We start from the raw sequence: 16598 nt of genomic DNA, 5'->3' as shown, positions 1-16598 counted from the left end.
GCATGCCCGGACGCTCTGGGCGAGCCCTGGAAAGGCGAGAGCGGGCATGCCCAGGAAAGACGAGACCGGGCGTGCCCGGGAGGTTCGGGCGTGCCCGGGAACAGTGAGTCCGGGCATGCCCGGGAGAGGCGCGTCTGGCCGTGTTCTGGCCGGTGCAAGGCGATTGTGTGCATCCAGCGGTAACCGCTACAGGTCGCCTGTAGTCGTGGTTATCCTCCCCAGGTCGGCTGCAGTCGGCAAGAGTCGCAAAGGGGCCAAAAAGTTTTTAAAATGTTTAAAAACGGCGCGCTCAGTCGCAATGGAAAAAAATCCGCCATGCTGTCGTGATGGAACCGCCATGCTGTCGTCGGTATCCGTAATAAGAGCGTAAAGCGGCCGCAACCCAGTCGCTCATAGTCTTCCGCAATCGCCCCACCAGCTAGCACGGCAGAGATGCGAATGCCATACGGCCTTCCTGCGGCATCTTCCCGACTATGGGCCGACAATGTTGTGGCTGCATATCGACTACAGAAGAACTGCCACGTCTCCCCTGCGGCTATGGGAGACTGACGACGACAGCAGTAGGACTAGTGGCGGCCGAGTTACGGCCATTGGCGACAAAGATATGACTGCCTGGCGACTGCATTATGACATACTGTGGCGGACACGAAAGCACTGACGTGGTGACATCACCCCGCACACCAAGTGGGGATGGGCCACGCCAGGGAGAGAGGCGTGGCCTCACGATATACATGGGGCGTGCAGCCCTGAGCAGCTTAGTGCTGCAGTTTGAGTACTTTGAATAAAGACTTTTATGAACCGCGTTGTCCGCTTGCTCCTTGCGTAAGCATTAGCATGCGCAGCATCGCGCTTTTTATGGTGACCTCGACGTTGGATCTGCCGTAGCGATCCTTCCGAACACGACGCCATTGCAATGGCAAACGACAAGGCAATGGCGATTAAACTTCCCGAATTTTGGGAGGCCCAGGCCGAAGTCTGGTTCGTTCAAGCCGAAGCCCAATTTCAGCTTCGGCGCCTCACCGGCGACGACACGCGCTACTGCCACGTCGTCGCCTCCCTCGGGCCCGGCACGGCTGCTCGAGTTGTGTCCGTCCTTCGCCACCCACCGGATGGCCACAAGTACGAGGCACTCAAGCAGCTACTCCTAGCCACGTTCGGCCTCACGGACGACGCACGGGCCGACCGCCTCCTGGATCTCCCGGAGCTCGGCGACACGCGCCCGTCGGTCCGAATGGACCATATGCTGTCACTGTTGGGCGACGAAGCCCCCGGTTCTCTATTCCGGCGGACAGGTACTTCGCGGCTTCGGATACGCGGGCGAGAGTTGGTACGGCCGTCACGGACCTCGAGGCTGATGCTGCTGATGCTGCTGATCATGCTGATCCACAGCATCAGCTTACACAGCATACACAGCATGCTGATACGCCCCTCGTGACCGCCGCCATGCCCCGCCCACCGCCGTGGCGAAAACCGCCACCGCGGGGAAAACCACCAACTCCACCGGCCTGGCGGAGCCAGCCACACTCCTCCAGCTCCACCACCTGGTGCTGGTTCCACGCCAAGTTTGGCCACGAGGCTCGGCAATGTCATCCGCCATGCTCCTTCAACAGGTCGGGAAACGCCCGGGCCGGCGCTCAATAGTGGCGATGAGGGCCGGCCGTTCGAGCAGCCTGCTGTTCATAACGGACACCTTATCCGGGCGCCGTTACCTGTGCGACATGGGAGCGCAGTTGAGTGTCGTTCCCGCCGGTACGTCAGACAAGCACGCCGCAGGCAGGGGCCCCGCGCTGCTTGCCGCGAATGGGACGCCCATCCGTACGTACGGAAAACGCTGCCTCTCTCTGCGGTTCGGAGGGCAGGTTTTCCGATGGACGTTCGTCACCGCCGACGTGCCCATGGCACTGCTTGGCGCAGACTTCCTGTGCGCTAATGGGCTCCTGGTCGACGTAAAGCGCAGACGTCTTGTCCAGGCCAAGACGTTCAGCTCGCTCGCTTGTGCGCTGCCCAGCTCGTCGAGCAGCTCAACGAGCAGCTTGCCAAGCGGCTTGCCGAACGGTTCGGTTCCGGCCACGTTGATCTGTATGCTTCCGGCAGCGGACGCATTCACCCGCCTCCTCGCCGGCTTCCCGGCCCTCACGCGGCCCACCTTCTCGGCGGGGGCCGTCAAGCACGGGGTGGCCCATTACATCCCCACCGTCGGGCCACCGGTCTACGCCCGGGCACGCCGCCTCGAGCCGACGAAGCTGGCAGTGGCAAAAGCGGGGTTCGCTACCCTGGAGCGACTCGGCATCGTTCGGCGCTCAGAGAGCGCTTGGGCGTCGCCGCTGCACATCGTGCCGAAGCCCGGCAGGGGATGGCGACCGTGCGGGGACTATCGCCATCTCAATGACGCCACCACTCCCGACCGCTACCCCGTCCCCCACATTCAGGACTTTTCCGCCCGTTTGGCGGGCATGTCCTTCTTCTCGAAGGCGGACCTCATACGCGGATACCATCAGGTCCCCGTCAGGCTGGAGGACGTCCCGAAGATGGCGGTAATCACGCCATTCGGACTCTTCGAGTTCCTGCGGATGCCCTTCGGTCTGAAGAATGCAGCTCAGGCGTTCCAGCGACTGATGGACAGTGTCCTGCGCGACTTGGATTTTGTCTACGTCTACCTGGACGATATCCTCGTCGCCAGCGCGTCCCGCGAAGAGCACCTACGCCACCTCCGCACGCTCTTCGAACGCCTGGGCCAGCATGGCCTGATTGTGAACCCCGCAAAGTGCCGGTTCGGCGCCGCCGTAATCGATTTTCTGGGGCACCGTGTCACCAGGCACGGAGCCGTCCCCCTGCCGGCCAAGGTGGAGGCGGTGAAGGGGTTTCCGCGCCCCCGCATGATCAGAGGGCTGCAGGAGTTCCTGGGCATGGTGAACATTTACCATCGGATCCTGCCCCGTATCGCCCAGCTCCTGCGCCCCCTGCACGAAGCTCTCCGAGGTAAGCCGGGCAAAGGTGACGTTACCTGGACCGAGAAGATGAACACGGCGTTCACGGGCGCGAAGCTCGCCTTGGCTAACGCCACCATGCTCGCGCACCCGGTGCCCGATGCACCGATCGCCCTCACCACCGACACCTCGGACTACGCGGTGGGCGCGGTGCACGAGCAATGGGTGCGTGGAGCTTGGCAACCGCTGGCGTTCTTTAGCCGGCAGCTTCGCCCGCCCGGACGCCGTTACAGTACCTTCGACCGCGAGTTGCTCGGGCTTCACTTGGTGGTCAGGCACTTCCGCCATCTGCTCGAGGGCCGTGCATTCACGGCCTTCGTCGACCACAAGCCGCTGATCTTCGCGATGGGCAAGGTCACCGAGCCGTGGTCGGCCCGGCAGCAGCGTCACCTCTCGGCCGTGTCCGAGTACACGACAGACATCCGGCACGTCGCGGGGAAGGACAACCCAGTGGCGGATTGCCTTTCCCGGGCCGTCGCCCACGCAGTCCACCTCGGCATCGACTATGCCCGGATGGCAGCGGACCAGGCCGCTGACCCCGACGTCCAGGCCTTGCAGACCGCCGTCACGGGCCTCCGCGTCACCGAGGTGCCGTTCGACGGCGCGACTTGTGCGACGTCTCCCTCGGGCGTCCTCGCCCCATCGTGCCCAGCGGGCTGGCAGCGCCAGGTGTTTGACGCCATCCACGGCCTGTCCCACCCGGGCGCGAGGGCCTCCCAAAGGTTGATCGCCGACAAGTTCGTCTGGCATGGCCTCCGGAAGGCCGTCCGCGGCTGGGCCAGGACGTGCCTCGCGTGCCAGCGTGCCAAGGTGCACCGGCACACCCAGGCCCCGTTGGCCCCGTTCACGGTGCCGGAACGCCGGTTTGACCATGTCCACGTGGACCTGGTGGGACCTCTGCCTCCCTCGCGGGGTTTCACCCACGTCCTCACCATGGTGGACCGCACCACCCGGTGGCTGTGCCCTTGGCGTCGTCGACGGCGGCGGATGTCGCACAGGCTTTCATCGCCACCTGGGTCGCCCGGTTCGGCGCCCCCTCAGACATCTCGTCCGACCGCGGCCCCCAGTTCACCTCGGAGCTCTGGGGGGCAGTCGCGCAGGGGCTCGGGGTCCGGCTGCACCGAACCACGGCCTACCACCCCCAGGCTTACGGCCTGTGTGAGCGATTTCACCGCTCATTGAAGGCCGCGCTCCGGGCCACCCTCCACGATGGCGGCTGGGTCGACAGGCTCCCCTGGGTCCTGCTGGGCCTCCGGACGGCGCCCAAGGAGGACCTGCGCGCATCCGCGGCGGAGTTGGTCTTCGGGCAACAGCTGCGGGTGCCGGGCGAGTTCCTCCCCGACTCCACGGCACCATGGTCCGCGGCACAGCAGCGCTCCGCTCTGCAAGAGACCGCCCAGAGGTTCGCCCCGGTGCCAACGGCATGCCACGGGCACCCACCGACGCACGTCGCCCCGGAGCTTCACACGGCGGAGTACGTCTTCGTCCGCCACGATGCCCACCGGACACCACTGCGGCCCCCGTATGACGGGCCTTTCCACGTGCTGGAGACCGGGGCGAAACACTTCACCCTGGACATCGGCGGTACTCCTGACATCGTTTCTGTAGACCGCCTCAAGCCGGCCCACCTCGACGTGGACCATCCACCGCCAGTGGCCCGACCCCCGCGTCGGGGCTGCCCCCCTGCAGGCGGACCCCCGGCACCGCCCAGCCCCGCCGCCACGCCGCCCCCCGGTCCTGCAGCCGGAGGCATCCCAGATGGCATCCCTGCATCCCAGACGCCGCCAGTCGCCAGGGGGCGCTTCGGCCGGGTCATCCGTTTGCCCCGCAAACTGACCCTTCAGGTGCGCGGGGATTCTGGGGGGGCGCGTGTGGCGGACACGAAAGCACTGACGTGGTGACATCACCCCGCACACCAAGTGGGGATGGGCCACGCCAGGGAGAGAGGCGTGGCCTCACGATATACACTGGGCGCGCAGCCCTGAGCAGCTTAGTGCTGCAGTTTGAGTACTTTGAATAAAGACTCTTTTATGAACCGCGTTGTCCGCTTGCTCCTTGCGTAAGCATTAGCGCGCGCAGCATCGCGCTTTAATACCACGATTCCATGGCACGACAGGATGGTGTGAGGGTCTCCGTGGAGTGAGGTCCTGTGGTGCCGACAAGGATATGGCTTTATTGTTTGGACTAGGGACTTTTGGGAACTTTATTTTTGGGACTTTGGTCCTTTGGAAACTTTATTTATGGGACGTGGGACCAGTGGAAATAATTTGTTGGACTTTATTTCCATGCTCTCTCCCTGCAGAAAAGTTTGATTATTACATTACAATGATACATCTTTATTAACTTTCTTATTGTACATCAAACATCTTTATGCTTCATGTCGTACATCATTGAAATGAATAAAGTGAAATGTAAAATAGAGAAATAAAGATTTAGAAAGTTGTGTGAATCGTCTCCAATCGCCGGCGGTCTTATTGCAGTCTGGCGGACGTCGGAGTAAACCGCCACCCGGCCCCAATACAGTCGCCGCGATCCGCCATCGGTCGTAATCTAGCCGCCAGACTGTCGCCACGCTGCCGCCGTGCATCCGCAATGCAGTCGTCGTCGATCTTCGACAGTCGCCATCCCACTCGGGGTGTCGTCGCAATGCAGGCGCAATGTGGCCGCCTGCAGTCGCCATACTGCCGCCTGACCATATTTGACCGCCCGACATCGCCAGTAGTCACCGAAAAATCTTGATCGCCGGCAGTCGCCGGTAGTCGCCAAAATATCCGCCTATGTGTGACCTAGGCATAAGGGAACCATTGAAATGCGGGACACGACTGTGCCGAAATGACGAAGAGCAAGCTCGACTTTTTCGTCCTCCAAAAATGGCGGAATGTTGGAAACCAGAACTTTTACTGATGGCGAATCAAATGGTGAAACTGGGATGAAAATATCGGGCTCGACGGATAAACCCGATTCCACAACACTCGCAACCATAGCTTGTTGTAACACGAAAACAACAACTTTCTTGTTCATTCTCGAAGCTGCGAGGACATTTTCAGCTCCGATAATTTCATCGACGGCGATAATAATCGCCTCGACCGCAACATGAGCTGGAGGGCAACATGAGCTGGAGGGACGCATGTGAGGCCATGCTTCCTGCTTAACAATCCGAACGCGGTACTGCGAGAACGGACGCTCGTCATGCCGGCCTGGGGCCGTGATAAGTATAGCGATGGCAAAGGGAGAAAGTAATTAATTCAAAAGAACAGTTCTCGTCACTTTACACGAAGCGATAAGAACATGCGGATGCAATGGAAAGCAACGAACTCACTTACCATCACCCACCGCATGTGCTCTGTCTCTATCCCGTCTCAAGCAAGGAAAGGGAGGGAAAGATAATACAGGGGAAAAGGTTCGAACACAGGGGAGGAAACACGAAGTAATGATATGAGAACAAACAAGGGGGGGGGGGGGTTGTGGGGGCGAGGGAAAGGTTGAAACAATGAGGGAAAACAGCCGGGCACTCAACAGCCAGAGCAACTCACACCTCGCCGAACTGCACAACCGCCATCTTGCCACGCCCAACACACGAACGGCCAGCCGGGGGCGAGAGAGAGAGTTTGGCAAAACCATCGTTTTTCAAAGACAGCAGAATCATGGGTTTCAAACTCAAAATGGACACGAGATGTAACCGACGCTTTAAAAATCTTTAAAAGGTCATCAGCTAAAATATCAATGTTCTGCAATTTCCGTTTTCTTGAAAGATAAATGGCAAGCTTTGCTTCAGAGCACAAGAAGTTCCCTAAAAAACATTCATTTTACTTAAATGAGAAATATTAAAACCATATATAAAAACACAATGTGTGAAAATCAAACCGAGCCCCTGAGTCACATGTAATAAAATATTAAAAAGGGAGGACAGTCTCGAACACTCAATGAAGGCATGAAAAATGGATTCAGGGGCATCGCAAAAGGGGCACAATTCTGAATTTTCGGAACATATGCGATGAGACAGAACATTGCAAGGCAAGATGTAGTGCGCCAGCCGCCATTGTAAATCCCCAGAGCGCTTGACGATTGGCTCCTTATACATCACGTGCAATTTGATTGTTGCGGAATGGCCAGCTTGAAGAAACGCTTTCCAATGAGCTCGTGGCTCTGCAGGTCTGTCAGGAATGAGAGTGTTAACACTTAGACTATACACCGAGGATTTCTCCATCGAGTTAAAGGAGATAAAACCCCGAAATGAAATTAAAAGATGAGGAAAAGGACATTGGGACAGAGGGAGGGCAGCCTCAATCTCTGGATCCCACTTTAGCCCAGTTAGTTTAAAAGCTCGTGAAATCACAGAGAAAATCCTTCCAATAACTCTGATGGATCTCACACCAGTTGCCACGGCAACATTAGCAGCCGGCTTCCATCTATATGTAAAGGGATTCCTAAGGTGCTTAACCCTGGTAAAGTTGACATTGAAGGAGCTGGGGCTCCCACGTCGATCGGAAGAATGGACGCGACAAAAAGCTAGAATTCATCCGAGTTGCTTTAATGAAATCAAACACTCAGGCACACTGAAAACCCGTTTATCGGGCAGCAATATATATACCAATTATCCCGGAGCGTTTGCCCAGGCCTGGCGCCAGGGGGCGTGGCCCAGCATCCTGGCTGCGGCCTGGCAAGTTGAGGGCGAGCCTGCCCGGGCGTCCTGGACGAGCCCGGCATGGTGATCGCTCCGCGTCCTTGATAGGTGCAAGGCGATTGTGAAAACCCAGCGGCAGCCGCTACAACATCAATGAACTTTTGCACAAAAGAACGGTCAAGTTCGGTCAAGAACGGAAAGTTAAAAAAGGGATTAAAGAAAAGTGGTTCATTTAAAAACATTTGGAGAGTATAGGCACTGGTGTCGCGGCAAAACGCGACTGTCCGCCATGCTTCCAGCATACTTCTGTAAAACAAGGGGATCGATGTTATGTCCACCCTCACTGCGTTAAGAAGAACGATTTCGTCACCGAAGCCCAGTCTCCCTGCTTGCCTGAGCAAGCAGTGAGCGAAGGCTTTCCATGGTACATCGGAATACAGCAGCCTTCGTAATGCAAGGAGGCGAAAAGCCATCACTTTACTTGTTACGTCTATCAATCCCTGTCCACCTTCAGCAATGGGCAGACTTATTACGCCGGGCCGGAGCCAGTGCTTCCCATCCCAAAAGAAATTGATAAAAATACTTTGGAGCTTTTTAAGAATAGAACCTGGGGCCTGTAGTGCCATAAACCTATGCTACAGCATCGATGCCACAAGGTTATTGATGACCAGAGTACGACCCCGATAGGAAAGCTGTCTCAATAGTCTCCTCCATTTTTGCAGCTGTTGCTCAGTCTTGGTAATCAGCGATTCCCAGTTTTTAGAAATGAAATCCTGAGTGCCGAGAAAGACCCCGAGGTAGCGTATCCCATCATGTGCCCACTCAAGCTGCATTGGCAGGGTCGGAGGGGGGATACCATTCTGGGGACCTAAGTAAAGAGCTTTGGTCTTCTGCCAGTTGACCTTTACGGAGCTAGCCAAGGTAAACTCATTGGTGGACTCGACCAGGGCACAGATATCTTCATCGGAATTAACAAACGCGCATAGGTCATCCGCATAAGCGATGGTCTTTACCGGGTTGGCCGATGGCAGAGGACAAAAACCACAAAGCCGTGTGCGCAACCGATTCAGAAGAGGCTCAACGGAGAGGGAATAAAGAAGGCCGGCCGGACAAAGGGCACCCTTGGCGAATACCCCGAGTCACAGAAAAAGGCTGACTTAAAATATTATTCACCTTAAGCAGGCTAAAAATATTATTATACAATAATTTGACGTGACCGATGAAAGTTGCCCCAAAACCAAACCCCCGTAAAACAGCAAAGAGGTAAAAATGATCGATGGCATCAAAAGCCTTTTCTTGATCTAAAAACACTAGACCAACATTTCTTTGTTCCGCGGCACAAATGTCGATCGCGTCACGCACAATAAAAATACAATCATGTATTGTTCTTTTCGGGATACAATATGATTGATCGGGGTGTACAATATCCCCGATGACAGGCTTGAGGCGGTTTGCGAGAGTTTTTGAAATAATTTTATAGTCCGTGCAGAGGAGGGAAATTGGACACCAATTCTGAAGTTGTTGTAGGTCTCCCTTCTTGGGTATAAGGGCAAGTACAGCCCTACGGCAACTGAGTGGTAATAAGCCTGAACGCAGGCCCTCAATTAAGAGGCCGAGCAGTTCGGGTCCCAGTTCGTCCCAGAAGGCCTTGTAGACCTCCGCAGGGATTCCATCCAGCCCCGAAGCCTTGCCCATTGGCAAAGTTTGCAAAGCGGCAAAGAGTTTCCCTAGGGTAACTTCTTCGTCCAGTTGCTGCCGTGCAGACTCAGACAGGGTTGGCAGAGAAGCAGTCATTGAAAGAATCACATTCTTCTTTGTGTTCCTAGCACAATACAAATCTGAAAAATATTCTTTGGCCAAAGTTCTGATCTCGTTTGGTCCTGAGTCGTTCGACCTCCTTGCGTGCACAGCGAAGTTATTTGCTGGTTTCTCTTCGCTCGCAGTTCCAAACCGAAGAAGAATTTCGAAGAGGTATCAATGAAACGCAGGTTCTCCATTCGTAATCGTATTAGAGCCCCTCGAGCCCGCTTTGCGCAGAGCTCAGCAAGGAGGGCTTAGTCCAGTCAAAATGTGAATGGACCCGCCACTAATTGCAAGAGAAACGAAGTAATACTTTTCTGAGACCTTGATGTCTACTAAATATCTGCCCAAAATTATACTTAAATATATTGAGTGGAACATGGTTTTTCAGGTCCTTTCCGATTTGGGAACTTTTCGGACTACCGCAATGTTTGGAAATTAATTATATGACAATATCACTCTTAATAATACACCAAATCAACTCTAAATTATTTATTTAACCATGTTTGAATACACTACCACAACTATTTGTACCCAATGTCCTTCTGTCCGTTCACAATATTTAACACGTCACTTCGTCTCTTCCATGGTCACTATCATCAGCATCCTCGAAAACGTCCACTGATTCGTCTGCATTTGCACAAATACCTCTGCACTCCCTACATGCAAATGTGCAAGGCAGCCCAAGTTTCCGACAACCACAACGTTTATCACTGCAACCACCCTTGCAAGAACACCTAACCAGCTTTAGGAGATAGTCTGGTGCTGCAGCGAGGTCAGAATGCATAGGGATCATCCTGGTGTCCATGATCCTCAATCCCCAGTCAAGCAGGTTGAGTTTGTGTCCTTTCCACTCCTGAACCTGTTGGAATACCCGTAGGCTGTGATATTTGGAAGCTGAGCTCGTGGGCGGAAGTACCCGTGGGTGCAACGATGTTTTGTTTGTTGTCACCTTAGCATGAAATTTTGCTACCCTCAATTCGTTCAAATTGTCTGATGGTTTGCCTCCGTACACACAAACCATTGCTCTGTCTCCTGCAGCAATGACCTCATCCTGTGTTGACTCTTTATTGCCGAAAATTAGGGCCTCTTGCTGGAACATTTCATTGTCCTTGAACAGTTTGAGTCTTTAACATTGCCTTTGAACTTGAACATTGCCTTTGCCGATCCCAAAGACCCTTGATGTCGTGTCGCATCCCAGGTACGCATGGATGAAGAGAATGTTTTCACAGACAGTATCACCCAGAGCCTCTCTGACTTTGCCAATGTCCAAGTATTGTCTTGGATTCAATGAACCCTTTTTCGGCTCTGACATTAAGTAGAGAGTGTGCGCAGTATTCTTGCGAAAATAGCAGCACAGTAGTATCAACAAGTCAGTGTCTTCGCCAACAAGAACAGTGTTGGATTTTGAAGAGCTACAAACTGCAGTTGTTGCTATGAGTAGGTCCGCATCCCCACTCGCATGAAGCACTTCACAATGAGATTCTTCCAGTTTCTTACCAAGAATGTCTATGAATTGTTGCTTGTTCTCCTTGTTCCGAAGAAACTCTTCCTTCTTGACAGAAAGCGTCATGGTTTGAGAAAAAGATACCTTCACTGATGGTCGCTCACCCCTTTTCTGATGGGCACAGTCTTTCGTTGAGGGACCTTCACGATAGCCATCAAACACGACGATAGCATGCCCGTAATGCCTACTAACATATTTCAGGTAGCGGTCAAGAATATCCTTGTACTGTTCACCTGACTGCCACGGTATGCGCTGCAATAGGGCACCGCCATCGAGTACGTATTGTATATCGGACGGTTGTGCAGTATCGGCAGGTGCCAAGGATTTGATTGCTGAGGCTAACGCTGGCTTATTGGTGGACAGCAAGGCATATTTGGTCTCGAACAAAGATGGAGGATATGTGCATAACTCACAAAGGAGTGCTTTGGATAAGTCTCCTACTTCAGTGCCAGCGATCACAAGTCTCTGGAAGAGTAACTGAGGGTCGATATTGATGTCTCCGTCTGGTGTCTTCATTGCAGACTCTGAGTCCATAGTTATGGCTTGACCCTTCTTCTTGAAGCTGTATTCAAGCACACATTTACCACTCATCTGGCCCAAGAGCCTTTCTCCCACAGTTTTCGCCTCATCAACATTCACCGTTGTCTGGGCAACTATACCAGTGAAAATGTTGTGAAGAGTATCGTCGTCTTGAAAGGGATCCCTCTCATGAAGAAACTCAAGCATTTTCTGGGTATCAGCTACATCATTCTTCTGTCTAGACTTTGATAGATCCTTGTGCTGTTCACTTGTCACATACATCACATCAGTGAGGTGTTGGAGGGCGTTGTTCACCTCTGCAAAGAAAGGACTAGCCATGACCCAGACTGAGCGTTGTGTCTCTGTCATCCCTCGTCCCCTGGTCAGACCACCTGATGTCTTCAGACTTCTCATAAGTACTTGTTCGATGACTAAATCTGTAGACAGACCAGCCCAGTATCTGTCGCTCTGTCGGACAACTTGGATTCCTTGGAGAAATTTCTGATGTACTTCTGGATGGTCCTTTGGTAACTCGGTCATCAGTTGCAGATATATGTGCAGGCACTTTGTGTAGTGTCTGTGTCCGGAAGCTGCAAGATATGGAAGCATGGTGCACAGGATATGCAAGTGAAGCATCCAATCCCCTGTTCTTTCAGATTTCAGAAAAAAACGGATAATGTCCACCATTTCCATGTATTGTAACCACAGTCTCGCTGTCCGTTGATGCCTTATTGTATCAATCACCTGATTGATTTTGTCTCCAATGACCTCCATCACCTTCGATGACTCGATGTCTGACACTGCTTGGTCACCCGACATCAGACCGTCAAACAAGTCGCCTGCATCATTGAGCTCTGCTGGAACTGTATGCTCGCTGTCTCCATCACTTGGGAGGTTCATCTGAAATACCTTCGAAGCAAGTTTTGCATTGAGTGCTGCATCAATGAGTAGATGTCCACGTATAGCTCTAGACACGGCTTTGCCACTCATCATGTGGGTTGTAGTGTTGCTGGCATATGCAACTTCCAGAAGCTCTTTGAGTCCAGTACCAGACATCAGGTGGCCAATACACCCAAGAAAACTCATGAGTGTATGGAATCCTCATAGTCTTAGAACAATCGAGTGAAGTTTGCTGTCCGCTGGCTCGCTCTTGACTACGGTGAGAGCTTTCCACCAAAGTGGCTGATCAAATGTCAGTATCGGGGTTACACCATATCTCTGCGCATGTTCACAAACGAAATGCAGTGTGGAGTTGATGCAGTCCAAGTCACTTGGACTGAGATCAATCATGGGCAGAAACATTATTGATGCCTCACCCGGATGTTCTCCCTTGTGTACCATCTGCATCATTCCTGTCCAAGAGGGCCGAGGTGATCGAACAGTAAGCGAAACCTTCCAGAGGAGGTCAACATTTGAGCTGATTTGTCTGAAGTCGGTACAGGCTGGAAGCTTCTCGTAAAGAAAGGACTGCGTTCCTCCACATGCTGATGTGAAAGGTCATATATTGATTCGCCCCACTTGTGCGATGTCCTCTGCCGAGACAGATCTACGGGCAATCTGAAGTGTCCGGACTGTTTTCGGGGTCACACTCGCAATAATGCCCATACCATGAAATGTGTTTCTCCCATTTAATGTGCAGATGTCATGGTCAACATTGTCCGCCACATATTGGATGAAATATCCAGGGGTAAACCCAGGGATGTCTGTTCCACACGTGACTGCTGCGCTGCGCTCATATGTTTGCACCTCCGTGTATGAACAACTATACCCATGTGCAAAGAGCGTGTCTATGAGAAATCGAGAACCAAAATGGAAGTGCATTTGGATTCCAAGACCCACCAACAGTGGAGCTTGAAGGATCCTAGGCCTCGCGGCTTGCATGATCGCCTGTCCCAGTGAGCAGATTTTTAAGTCTTTTCCTTTCCCCACAAACAGCATTTCGAGCAAGAGCTTTAGTGACTCAGGTAGGAACTTGGTTGCAGCATTGACAGTGGACATATCGAGAGTAGTCGGGTAAATGTCCTTATTTTGAGATACCTCTTTTATGTCACTTCTAATGAGATCAGCAGCTGTCTTGATCAGGCGCAACTTTTCTGTTTCAGGGTCCCTTTCCTTTTGCTGACGATAGAAGTCATGAAGAATCGACGATGCCACACCCCTAAATGTCACAACATTTGATTTTCCATTAATGTCTGCAATTATGATCTTATCACCAAAGTGATTGAAAAGGTTATCCTTCATGTATGAAAAACCATTTGCATCACAGCCAGTGTCTACTAGGAAGTCCTCCATTTTCCCAATTAAATCACTAATTGTGGTTAGTTCCTCATCATTTTCCTCAAGGTACTTTGCCACCTTCAGGAACGCTTCATGTCTGATCTGGTCCTTGGGTCGACCAAGCTTCTGCTTTTTTGATGAAGACGCCTCTTCCGATTGGAATTTGAGTGGTATCTGTTTCTTTGTATGAAAGTTAACACTGCACACCTTATGGTATACCGCATCTGCTGCGTGTAGATCGCCAACAAATGCCATTCTGCTCCTCACAGTACTCGACCAGTTGTCAGATCGATTTTCACAGTCAGCAGACACATGATTTTGGAAGTCGAATGTCTTAACCTGGATCAACATATGGTCTTTTTTCCTCCCCTGGTACTTGTCAGGATTACCACAGAAAAGACACTGAGTTCTGTAGTCAAACGCTGAATCCATTGAACGAAGGCACCTCCCTTTGTCTGCTTCAGACGAAACACGTTTTCGCTTCAGAGAAAGTTCAATGTCTCTCACATTGCAGAACACCCTACGACAATCTGTATGAACTGCCTGTCCTGGATGGACTTGGACTTCTTCACCACGCTCACGTCCAGCTTCTTCGATCCTCGTACAACCTTTATCCGTCAGTGTACTGGTTGGATCACTGGAGAGGGGTTTCTTACAGAAGACACAGTCGATATCACCCATGTTGCTGAAAAGAGAGGGAACTTAGGATTACATTTTATTCCCTGTGTTGTCCTACTATAAATGTATAGGTTCATAAAAATACAAAATTTGAACATGTTTATTATAAAATTAAATGTTAAAAAACTGCTTTTAAAAATAAAAATAAAACCTTAAACAATCATAAATTAAATATAATACGACTTACATTCACAATGACCACAGCGTTTAACTGTCCTCAGCACACTGATCAAATCTCTCACTGCAAGCGTCACTCCACCTCTCGTTCACGGCTCTCGTTCAATCTGAAAATAAAGTATGATCCACTCATTATAATTGAGTATAATTTTATGTATTTGTTCAGAGGATCGACAGGTTTCAGAAAAATATCTTTTTTTTCTCTTGCAATTAGTGGTGGGTTAGGGGTAAAAGTTCGCTAGAATGACTGGACTAGCTTTCTTCTTCACAATTAAAGAACAAGTCCTTTCAGCGCTCTGGGCCGGAAGGTTTGATTGCAGACACAAGATCTCTTTGGCGATGAGAGTTTGCATCGCTGTTTCATTCTTCGTACAAAAGGAGTTATATTGTTGGCAAAATGACCTCATCTGGGCCTTTGCGTTATCCCACCATTGCCCGAGGCAAGAGAAGGAAGGCTTTCGCAACTTTATAACTTCCCAAAAGGCCCGGAAAGCATCAAGAAACGCTTCATTTTGCAAGAGGCTGACGTTGAAAGTCCAGGAAGCAGCACCGCGATTCCGGGCTGGAGAAAGGACATGTAGTGGGTATGGGAATGAAGCCGTGTAATCAGTCGTTGTGAAATTAAAACTTAGGACTGTGTTTCTCATTTTATATATGTGATAAAATATCTTTGTATTGACATTTATTAATTATTTTTATGTTCATCAACTCATCTAAAATGGCTGAGGCTTCATTAAAACAATTGTTGTTTCCAGCCTTCTTACTACCTAACAACAATAATAGCCTATTAACTAAGTGTGATGGGTCATTTGGAAGAAAACTAACACCCGAACCAAGCTTACTTAAAGCATCAATGATATGTTTCTCCTTCTCATTTTTCTTACCTTTACCAGCAACAGAAACTCTATAATCAAGTGAGTCTAGTAAATCAATATATGCTTTATCATCCGCATTTTCTGTGTTCAATGGTTCATCAAAATAACATGAATTAAGCCTATTACTTGCTGCTCGTTTTCCATCTTTTGTTCGAAGAAACATTAATCTTGGGGTTAATTTAACAGGGTGTTGAGCAAAACTCAAGAACCTCAATTCATCATTATATATCAATACCTTTTCATTAACAAGATGAAACATGGCTGGTTCTTCTGTTGGTATGATACCCGCTTTGGTTTTTGTATCCGCTGAATACTCGTTGTTTGAAATGGCCTTCACAATGTAATCAGGAGGTTGATTTATCTTTTATAGTTGTTGAAATAATCCTTTATCATCATGTTCTAATTCTCCAAGTTCTTGCTCACTTGACTTAAATCATGTAACATTTGAAGTTTTTTCGGAGTATATTCTCGCGTAGGAACTGTAGACAAAATCATTTTTTGTTGTTTTTAAAAGCAGTTCTTGTTTTCTTTCAAAGGCATCTTCACCAGTTAGTTTTTGTCTCCGTTTCTTCTTTATCTCTTCCTGTTGCTTAATAACGTTTGAAACTAATTGTTGATGTTCCTTAAACTTTCTTGGTCTTTCTTCGGCATTCATTTATGTAGAAAATTTTAAAAAAATATCGTTTAGTATCTCATCTTCTTTAACAACAATATATTTATATTTTCCAGTCGTATGTTTCATATACCCCTCAAATTCCTTTTTACTACATAATGTAGAACAATTATCTCTCCAAAAAATATTTATATCTATTGAATTTAGCTTGAATAAAATAAAAGTATTAGCATTGTTTCTTATTGAGCAACGAGGGAGTTGAAAGTATGATTGACTGAGATAAATGCAATTACATGAAGAATGCCGCCCCCTTGTATAGTAGCTGTCCATAACCGTTTGGCTTCTCTCATTAACACAATCATCAAAGATAACGAGGCTCTTTTTTGATTTATCTAAACCTTGGGGTGAAGGTATATCATCCGTATTATCACTAAGAATACAAGTTATGGGTTTTGATTTATTTTTACATTTTTGTGTATCACAAAATAGTTGTATTATATCTTCAATGTTGTAATCATTTAGTTTATGTTGAAGTTTAAAT

This window comes from Myxine glutinosa, chromosome 13, assembly GCF_964187855.1.
Source record: "Myxine glutinosa chromosome 13, kmMyxGlut1.1, whole genome shotgun sequence".
In the NCBI taxonomy this organism is placed as follows: domain Eukaryota; kingdom Metazoa; phylum Chordata; class Myxini; order Myxiniformes; family Myxinidae; genus Myxine; species Myxine glutinosa.
This window is presented reverse-complemented; position numbering follows the sequence as displayed.